The following is a 10,970-nucleotide window of genomic DNA, read 5'->3' on the forward strand; positions in this document are numbered from 1 at the left end:
GTTTCCAGGGCAACCAACGGAACTTTTTTTAAATAATAATAAATAATACTAATAATCACAATAGTAATAGTCATAATAATAAGAATAATCATAGTTATGGTAATAATAATCACAAGAGTGATAGTCATAAGAATAATCACAATAGTAATATTCATAATAATAAGAATAGCAATATTAATAATAATAAGAATAGTAATAGTCACAATAATAATAGCAATCATAGTGTTGGTTATAGTCATAGTAATAATTATAATTCTAGTTATAATAATCACGATAAAGAAATGATGGTCCTCTTCTACCTGCCTGACATCCTAACCTTCATCACACTCCTCCTTCCTCAGAAAGAAAAGTGGTGAACTTTGTTTACCACTTTTCACCCAGTCTCTATTCTTCTCAGTATTGTGGGTCCCGTATGCCCTGGAGCTTGGCCAACATTTGACGGACTGTTTTTCTCAGTGGCTTTATCGTTGGCTTCAAGTGGTTCTTCGTCTGATTGACCTCGAAAAGCCGCAGCTGATCATTATCAAAAGCTGTGAATACCCTCCTCTTTTAAGGTGGCAGGAACGGCAGGTTTTTCACCTTGTGTAACTGCGTGAGTGACTGCAGGAATAGTTCGAGAACGTTGGCTTGCAGTTTCTTAGATGGGCTGAAGAGGTCCCTTGGTCTGTCCCCTGGATAGCCAGCCAACAGGGACATGTCGTCGTAACGGATCCAGTTTGATTCGTAAGCATCGGCTAATTTTGGCACCTTCGATGGTGTAGGTACTTTTTCCGGCCTTAGTTTAGCCTGTTGAGGACTGCATCCTGGACGAGGGCCCGGTTAGTTTGTACTGGGCCGGCTCGCGCTCGCTTTTGACCCCAAACACAAGAGAAGTTTCTTTCCAGATCGTGGCCGAGTTCGAATGAATGTGGGGTCGGCTGCATCGTACGGCTCAATAATCCGGACCCTATTTTTCCAGACCGGTTTGACCGAAATCGGGGTATCTCGCGTGGCTTTACTTGCCCTGCTATTCTTTGTAAGGCAGGTATATACTCGGCCAGTCAGGGAATGTGCTTCTAGCATAGGCCCAGACTGGTTGAGTTGGTTGGTGGCAGGTCGTAAGTGGTAGGTTTGGCGGGCTGGGTCGTTGTGTGGCCTGGGGGTGAGCCCTTCAGGATCTCTTCGAATCATTGGATCTCCACTTCCAATTCGCTGCTGCAGGCTGGCTTCATCATCTGCGATAACTAGGGGTAACATACGGTTATATTACAGACATACTTTCACACAAACACTCATATATTTCATGTAGGACAATAAAGAGGCTTAATGATTTACTACGTGACTTGATATCTATTTCATGAACACCAATTCTGGTTTGGTTAGGTTTGAGATGAATCGAAGATTCTACACTGGTCACAGAAATTAAGGGATAAAAAAAAAATCCGAAATTTTTAGGTAATTTTCAACATGCTGTAACTCGGTAAAAAATGGTCGTATAAAAAAAATTAAAAAAAGCAAATTGTAGCCTCAAGTTTCTAGTTTTCAGATCTGGACCTCAAAATTTTTTATCATGTACGGTTCCGGAGTAATCATAAGAAAACCAACGAAAAAAAAATTTTCAAAATTTTTGCTGGTCTTTCAATACCTCTATGGGCGACAATAAATTTTTTTGAATAATCCGACTGTCTGACTTTTCTCGGAAATTTTAGGCCTTTTAATTTAGTGGCCTTAAAAAGTCTCTACGACGATTTGGCGCTGAGTTATCATTGATCAAAGCAAAAAAGTCCATTTTGGCTTTGATAATCAATAACTCAGGATGTATTGGTCGTACAGAGAATGGAAGCAGGGTTTTGAAAACTGGAAAACATTCTCTATAAGGCGAAATTAGTGGCATTTGATAGAAAAAATTTTTTTAAAGCGATATTGTTTGGTAAAAAACAGGTCAAAATTCACAAATTTAAGGATATTCGGAAATCTTGCTATAACTTTGGATATAACGGATGAACAAAGGATATCTTCGACTTTTTTTCAACCTCAAAGTGTCCTGAAAAAACCCTGAAAATTTCAAATCGCTGCGATTTTTCTTTCTTAGTGCCCCGAAGCTTTAAATTGATCGATTTTGTCAAAAATCACCATAATTGGTAGTTTCTCGGTTTTTGTTCATTTTTTCGATTTGAAAATGTTTTTTTTTTACCGATAATCTTCATTTCTTTCATCAAAAAGATCGATTATCGAAAAAAATTGAAAAAAAAAATTTTTTTTTAATTTTTTTTTTTTTTTTTCAAAATTTTTTTTTTTCAAAAATTTTTTGTTTTCAAAATTTTTTTTTTTGTGGTATCTGCAATGATTTATCATTGTCAAAAAAATTCCTAAAACTTTTTTTACCGCCAGCATTAGAGTTACGCAAAGCGTATGTTTGTTAAGTTGACATTTAAAGCAGATGCAGTTACAGCGGTAACAAAAATTTTAGGAATTTTTTTTGACAATGATAAATCATTGCAGATACAACAACAAAAAAAATTTTGTAAAAAAAAAAATTTTGAAAAAAAAAAAAAAAAAAATTAAAAAAAATTTTTTTTTTTCAATTTTTTTCGATAATCGATCTTTTTGATGAAAGAAATGAAGATTATCGGTTAAAAAAAACATTTTCAAATCGAAAAAATGAACAAAAACCGAGAAACTACCAATTATGGTGATTTTTGACAAAATCGATCAATTTAAAGCTTCGGGGCACTAAGAAAGAAAAATCGCAGCGATTTGAAATTTTCAGGGTTTTTTCAGGACACTCTGAGGTTGAAAAAAAGTCAAAGATATCCTTTGATCATCCGTTATATCCAAAGTTATAGCAAGATTTCCGAATATCCTTAAATTTGTGAATTTTGACCTGTTTTTTACCAAACAATATCGCTTTAAAAAAAATTTTTCTATCAAATGCCACTAATTTTGCCTTACAGAAAATTATCTTCAGTTTTCAAAACCCTACTTCCATTCGTACAAATCTTTAATGTGCGCGGTATACGTTTTTCTCGCCTTCGTTAATTCGTACACGGACGGACCTACGACTTTTGAGATCGTAGAACCCGTAGAAAACTTGTTAGTCAGATTTGTCGAAAAGTTTTCTCCTGTATAGGACATGACCTGTCGCTCGTAAGCCTGAGCTCGATTGATATTCACGGATTCCATAGTTTTTTTTAAGGATTTGACGACGTAGTGCTGATCGTACGGTGTACTGAAACCGCCATCACTCAGCGCTCGTACCGATACTGGTGGCAGGATCTCTCGGCCATAGTTCAGGTAGCAATTTGTCCCACGTCTTCTGGTTTTTCTCAACGAATTGAGCAATCATCACGCCAATCACTAGTAGATCTCGGTTTTCGGCCAATGATGATCGCTGACACCACCGCCCAAATACGGGAGGCTAGGATTAATCCCAGTGGATTGAGGTTACCACGGCGGCTTATATTCCTGACAATTCATGCAACACCGCACGTACTCTGTAATTTCAGAGCGCATTTTCGGCTAGTAGTAATTACGAGAAATTCTGGTTATCGTTTTCGTAACTCCCCCATGCCCCACTGTCAGCGCATCGGGGTTTTCAAACAGGATCCAGTTTCGGTTGGTTTGCGGGATGCACAGCTTCCCAACGTCTCAGGGCTCCAAGAATAGGCTCGCTTTCATTTCCGATAGCTTCCTCGCTAACAGGATTATCAAGGTTGGTAATGATAACGTGTCCGGAACTTAACTCCGCTTGCCTTTCCAGTATACAACTTCGAAGTCGTGTTGTTGCAGGTACGGGTTCTATCTCGCCACGTGACCACTCGGATTATCCATTGTTGGGGGCCATTTCAGTGATTGGTGTTCGGTGATGACCGTGAACTCATACCCTGCAAGGTATGGTCTCATCTTTTGGATCACCCAGACCACTCCTAGGCATTACTTCTCAGTTACAGTGTAATTTCGTTCTGCCTTATTTAGTGACTGGCTCGCATACGTGACTACTTTTTTTCCTGTTCTTTTCTTGCATCAGGACGGCGCCGATTTCCACAATGCTGGCGTCCGTTCGTAGACTAAATCGTTTCGAAAAATTTGGAGGTGCAAGTACAGGGACAGATTGTAAAGTGTTTTTCGAGGTGTAAAAAGCGGTTTGTATGGTCACTTCTCATTAACACCGTTTCCGCTTCTGGAGAAGGAAAGTGAGGGGTTTTGTCAGGTCCAAGTGATTCGAGATAAACCGACGGTACCACGAAATCATTCCCGGAAGCCAACACAGTTCTTTCTGTCTACATCAATCACGTGCCTGAGATATACGATACTTTTCTCGAGGAAGCTACACTTTTCTCTCTCTCTCTCTCTCTCTCTCTCTCTCTCTGTAAGTACATAAGCACATTATTTTTCTGCTCTGCCGTTAGAACTTGATTCTGCTGTTTTTTGCCTCCGGGCATTTTTTGTTTCAGAACTATTGCAAGCACAAAATTGCAATCTACAAGCTGAGATATAAATTTTTATTATCCGTGCCTTGTGGATTGTTTAATGATTAAATTAAATATTATTAACATTGAAGAGGTTAGTTTTCAGTGTCTCGTGTAGAAGTGGATTGGTAACATAGAGATCATCGATCGATTTTACTAGTGACAGCATATGATAATCAGTAGACATCAGTTTGTTACTCACTTTGATGGTAAGGTAGCATCATTTAGAGTGTTACCTTAGTGGTATTATCATCCTCGTTAACATCAATTTGCTGTAGTGTGCTGTAGTACAGCAACTTTTTGGCTAAGTTATCATCGAATTGTTTTGAACAAATTAAATTTTGGAGTCATTGGTTGTCATGATCAAATTGATTTCTTAGATAACCTTGCACGGCTTATTGACTTTGTAGTGATTGTGTTATGTCATTAGTGAGTGATATTTGTATTAAATGCAAGAGACCTGTCAAATCATCAGTAAACTGTAATACTTGTCGGCGAAGCTTTCATCCAGGTTGTGCACGGGACTACATTAAAAGTAGACCTATCTCAGATTGCTGTAGGAAGCAGTTTAATCATCTTTTGGAAAATTTAGATATAAATTCAACTACAAGTTTGAGAAGATTAAACTCTCAAAAATCTATTGGTTCAAGTACTTCTTCAGTCTCAAGCTTCAAGTCTGTGTGCTCTTCTCCGTTTGAGCGTACATCTTCGTCTCGTGCGTCAACCTCTCAGAAGTCGTTCCCTGAGTTTCCAGTTACACCAAGTGCTCCGTTGACTCCCAGTGCTGATTCAGTTTTTTCATCACCTGTAAATTCACCAACAATGTCAAGCTTACCTGCAGATTGGTCTAAAAAATCATTGGATGATAAAATAACAGCACTTATGGAAAAATTTGTTAGTTCAGAGGTGAAAACAAATCAGAAACTTGAGGAATTGAGCAGTAAATTGAGTGATTTACAAGTTTCACAGGTGGCTACTGCTAATAAGTTGACGTCGTTAGCTGCCACTGTTCAGACTAACACGGAGTCTATCTCAAATCTCACTACGGATATTGCTCAGTTAAAGGATATGAGGAAAAATGACCTTAACTCAGTTTACGAAAGACTGTCAGACATTGAAAAAACAGCGACTATGTCATCTGCTTCTACTGAAATCTTATTAAACACTACTGAGTTAGTGATCTCAGGTGTTCCTGACTCAGTAGCAAACACATTATCACCTTCAGAAATTCCGTCTGCTGTTCTTAATGCCTTAGATTTACCGAATTTGGTCAGTGATGTTTTGAGTACTCGCAAATTTGAAAATAAAAATAAGCCTAGACAGGATAAGACTAGCAGTCATTCTTATCTTGTTGACTTGAAGTCATCTCGAGTACGTGATTTTATTATTACTTCGAAACGTAAGTCAAGAAATTTGCTGGCTAAAACTGTGTTTCCGGCTTGTGTTGATCATAATTTCAAAGGTGCTATCTACGTAAATGAGTTTTTGTTGCCGGAGGTACATAAGTTGCTACTTAAAACAAAAGAGAAGGCTAAACTAAAAAACTTTAAGTATGTTTGGGTGACAAGTGGTCAGATTTATGCGAAGAAGGATGATGGCTCTGAAAAGTTTAAGATAAATTGTTCTGCTGATCTTGCTAAACTCGATTAGCAATTAATTAATTCAATTAATAACTTAACTGGAAAAATTACTTTATCATTAAATGTACTTAGCTTAAATATAAATAGCCTTGTTGGTCATACTGCTCAATTACTTAATTTGATTTATGATACTAAACCCGACATTATTATTCTTGTTGAGACTTGGTTAAAACCTTCTCACGATAACAGTATTTTCTCACTAAATGGCTACAATTTTGTTCGAAGAGATCGAATTTTAAGAAATACAGATACTGGTCGTTACATCCAGGGAGGTGGAGTGGCCTGTCTTGTCCATGAGTCTCTAAAAGTCAAGGTTTTACATATTTCTACTTCTGATCATCTGAACCAGCCAGAGTATTTGATAGCTGATGTCACCCTTTTTTCTGGATCTCACCTTTTATTATCCTGCATTTATAGAAGACCCAAAGGACTATTCCTCAATGAATTTTTTGATATCTATTCAAAACTTGCTCCAAATTTTAATAATATCATTATAGCTGGTGATTTAAATTGTAATTTATTGGACGATAGCTGCACGGCAAGACACTTGAAATGCTTCATTTTAGAATCGTCATTGTTCTGTGTGCCTTATGGTGCTACTTTCCATAAAAATAATCATGATTCTTGGTTGGATGTCATTTTGCTGGACAGTGATAGTAAATTAGTTTCCTTTTCTAAATCAGATTCTCCGTTCATTGATGGCCATGATTATTTATTTTGCGAGTACAAGTTAAATTGCTCAAAACCAGCACCGAAGAAAATTACTTATAGAAATTTGAGACATTGCGATCATCAAGTCCTCTCAAGTACTTTGATAAACTCTCTAAAAATTGATAATACTGTTTTGGAAAATTCAGATCCAAATGAATTACTGACTTTCTTCAAATCTAATGTCCTATCTTCCCTGGATTTGTTTGCACCAGAAATTACTAAAAAGATTGTCCGACATAGAAATCCCTGGTTTACAAAGGAATTGAAAGTAAAGTGCAAAGAGCGTGACGAGATTTATAAGAAAGCTAGAAGATATCGGGATCCAAATCTGCTTGCTCTTTTTAGAATTAAAAGAAAAAATCTCAAAGCTGAGTTGAATTATGCTCGTGAAGAATACTTGAAAACTACTCTTGCGAATCTTTCATATGGTTCATCTATTTGGAGTAAGCTCAAACATCTTGGATTAATTAAGTCAAATCCTTCATCTCCGTTAAACTTCTTTGATGCTCTTGAACTGAATGAATATTACGCAAACATAGTGAGAAAACACCCACCTTGCAGTAAAAATTTTGTTGATTTGTTGCCCTTGAATTATTCAAGACAAGTTGAGTGTTCATTTAAGTGGATCAAGATTGACATCGTTGATGTCACTAAGGCATTGCATATTACTCTCTCAAAGTCTAAAGGGAAAAGTCCCGATGGACTGGATTTAAGATGGCTGCGAGATCACCTACCGCAAGTCTCATTATTTCTTACTGCCTTATTCAATAGATCTCTTGATACTGGGATTTTTCCTGACATTTGGAAAGTTATCTTCATAATCCCTCTGAACAAAATTTCACCGCCTAGATCTCCATCTGATACCCGTCCTGTAGCAAATTTATCACACCTCGCCAAAGTTTTCGAAAGAATCATTGCCAATCAAGTTATAACCTATCTGGAAGATAATGAACTACTGGATCCTTTTCAATCTGGGTTTAGGAAGCACTACAGCACACAGTCAGCATTATTGAGGCTTACTGATGATATTAGACAGGCAATGGACAAGAACAAACTTACTATAATAGTCTTATTTGATCTGAGTAAGGCTTTTGACTATGTTGATCCCAAAATCATATTGACTGCGTTATTCGAGCTTGGATTTTCAGTGGAAACAATTATCTGGTTTCTCTCCTACTTATCAAATCGTTCTCAGTCAATATTGAATGATCTCGGGACTCCAATTCAGCTCCTCATAACTTCATCTGGTGTTCCACAAGGTTCTGTTCTTGGTCCAATCCTATTTCTGATTGTCATGAATTCTGTAGTCAGATGGTTAGTGTTTTGCAATCATGGTCTATTTGCTGATGACAAATATATCTACCTACACTTTTTCTTATATCAGCTCCATGAGGCAGTCAGACAGGTCAATGTTGATGCACAATCAGTTGCAAATTGGGCCAAGAAGTATGGCTTGGAGATAAACTTGTCTAAGACCAAAGCTATGATTTTGGGATCGAATAGTAAATTGAAGCAACTGAGTGATTTTGATTTACCACCGATTATCATAGATGGTGTCATAATTCCTTATGTTGATACAACCAAGTGCTTGGGGTTGCATATTAGCAAGAACCTTAGTTGGAATCATCATGTCACTCAATTAGTCAGCAAAGTGAATTCAGCTCTGCACTGTCTTAAAGTTCGAAAGAACATTTTTTCAACTGACATAAGGAAATTATTAGTATTAGCAACCATCTTACCACTTGTTGATTATTGTTCCGTCGTACTGGTAGACTCAACATCTGAAAATGATTTGAAACTTCAGCGTGCAATAAATTGTTCAATTAGATTTATTTTTAATCTTAGAAAAGATGAGCATATAACACCTTATCGACGAAAATTGGGATGGCTCTCTGTGAAATATCGTAGAATGTATTTTATGAGTTGTTATTTCTATAAACTACTTCAAGTTGGTAAACCCAAGTACCTGCGAGACTTGTTTATTGAAGAGACTGAAGTCAGACGCTCAAACAGGTTAGCTGCCAAAAAACACTCTTTCTACAAATTTCCGCTTTTTGCTACGACCTTCATGGAGCGATCATTCCAAGTGAGTGTAATGCGTTTGTGGGAAGAATTACCTGAACAGATCGTCAACTCATCTAGTATTGAAGTGTTCAAGAATAAGATCTTTGAATATTTGTTAAATTTGGATCATTAATGATATTATTGTAAAAGTAGACAATATCTCTGAAAATTACCCTCTGACAATTACTATAGGATTCCAAGTGTTTAAAATCACAACTTTGATCTTTTATCAGCTGTTATTACTTGAATATTTTATTTAGTTCTTTGCTGTTATTAATTGAAAAATTAATTTTATTTAATTTAGTTTATTAGTTGAATTGAAGAATCGCAAATTTTTCTGATTTATGTATTAGTTTATGTACTTATAAATTTTATTGTACTTGAATTTGCCATTTGGCCTGTGCCTTGGCATAAATAAATCGATCAATCAATCAATCAATCTCTCTCTCTCTCATCTTTTTTGCCTCCTGTTTTTTTGATTTCTCATTCATTCCACCTTTAACCTTTGTAAATTGTTGGTCCTTCAATTAAGTACTCTGTCTTTAGCAAACTGTGCTCGTGTTATGCCATTGGTACCTGACTTATGCATAGAGTGCAAAAGATCTGTAAAGTCATCTGTCATAGAATGTCATAGAATCTGTCGAAGAATGTGAAGATAAACTCTGAGTCCATTTCTAAATTAAATTCAGATCTTGTGGAATTGAGGGAACAAAGAGAAGCTGATATGAGTTCTGTGTACCAGAAACTTTCTGATCTTGCAAAGCCGGAGACCTTGGGCAATAGAGCCTTGTCATCTTTACAATCGTCTAGTATTACTTCTGAGTTGCTTATCTCAGGAATTCCTGACCTGGTAATTAAAAATCTGTCTCTGATTGAAATCTCATCAGCTGTTCTAAATACCTTAGAGTTACCCAATTTGATTGGTGATGTCCTAACCGTACGTAAATTTGAAAACAAGAAAAATTCTAATACCAATCAAGATAAGCCTTTGTCTCATTTTTACTTAGTTTGCCTGAAGTCGTCGCAGATTCGTGATTTTATAATTGATAAGAAACGTAAGTCGAGAAATCTACTAGTAAGTACTGTTTTTCCTGCTTATGTAGACTCAAACTTCAAAGGACTCATTTATATCAATGAATTTCTTTCCCTGGAAACTCACCGACTTCTACAGCGAACCAAAGAGAAGGCCAAAACCAAGAGGTTTAAATATGTTTGGGTTAGAAGTGGACAAGTTTTTGCTAGAAGAAATGATGGCTCTGAAAGATTAACTATAAGCTGTGATTCTGATCTTGCCAAGCTGGAATAGCATTCTGTAGATTCAACTATAAACTCTGTTCAACAAAATTTAGCAATAAATATCCTAAGCTTAAATATAAACAGTTTTGTGGGTCATATTGCTCAATTCTTAAACCTAGTTGCTATGAAGAAGCCTGATATAATTATTTTAACTGAAACCTGGTTAAAACCATCCATTGATAATAGTATTTTCTCACTTGATGATTATATAGCTGTTCGTAAAGACCGAACTCTGCAACATTCTAACACCGGTCGTTATATTCAAGGTGGTGGTGTTGCTTGTTTAGTTCATAAATCACTCAAGGTAAAAATACTTCATATATCATCTTTAGAACATGTAAATCAACCGGAATTTTTGATAACAGATGTTACTCTAACTACTGGGACCCATCTCTTACTTTGCGGTATTTATAGAAGACCAAAAGGTCTTTTCTTGAATGAATTTTTTGATATTTACGCAAAGCTTGCTTCAAATTTCAACAATATCGTTATAGCTGGTGATTTAAACTGTAATTTACTTGATAATAGTTGCACTACTAACCACTTAAAGAACTTTATTGCTGAATCATCATTGTACTGTATTCCCTTTAGTGCTACATTCCATAAAAATAACTGTGACTCCTGGTTAGATGTGATTTTATTAGATAATGAAAGTAAGTTGGCATCTTATACTAAATCTGACTCCCCTTTCATAGATGGTCATGATTACTTATTTTGTCAGTATCTTATAAGTAATTCAAAACGTTTGGAAAAAAAGATTGCTTTCAGAAATTTAAAGAGCTGTGGATCACATAGCCTTGTCAAATTCATT

Source organism: Microplitis mediator, chromosome 4 (genome assembly GCF_029852145.1).
Source record: "Microplitis mediator isolate UGA2020A chromosome 4, iyMicMedi2.1, whole genome shotgun sequence".
NCBI classification, from domain to species: Eukaryota; Metazoa; Arthropoda; class Insecta; order Hymenoptera; family Braconidae; genus Microplitis; species Microplitis mediator.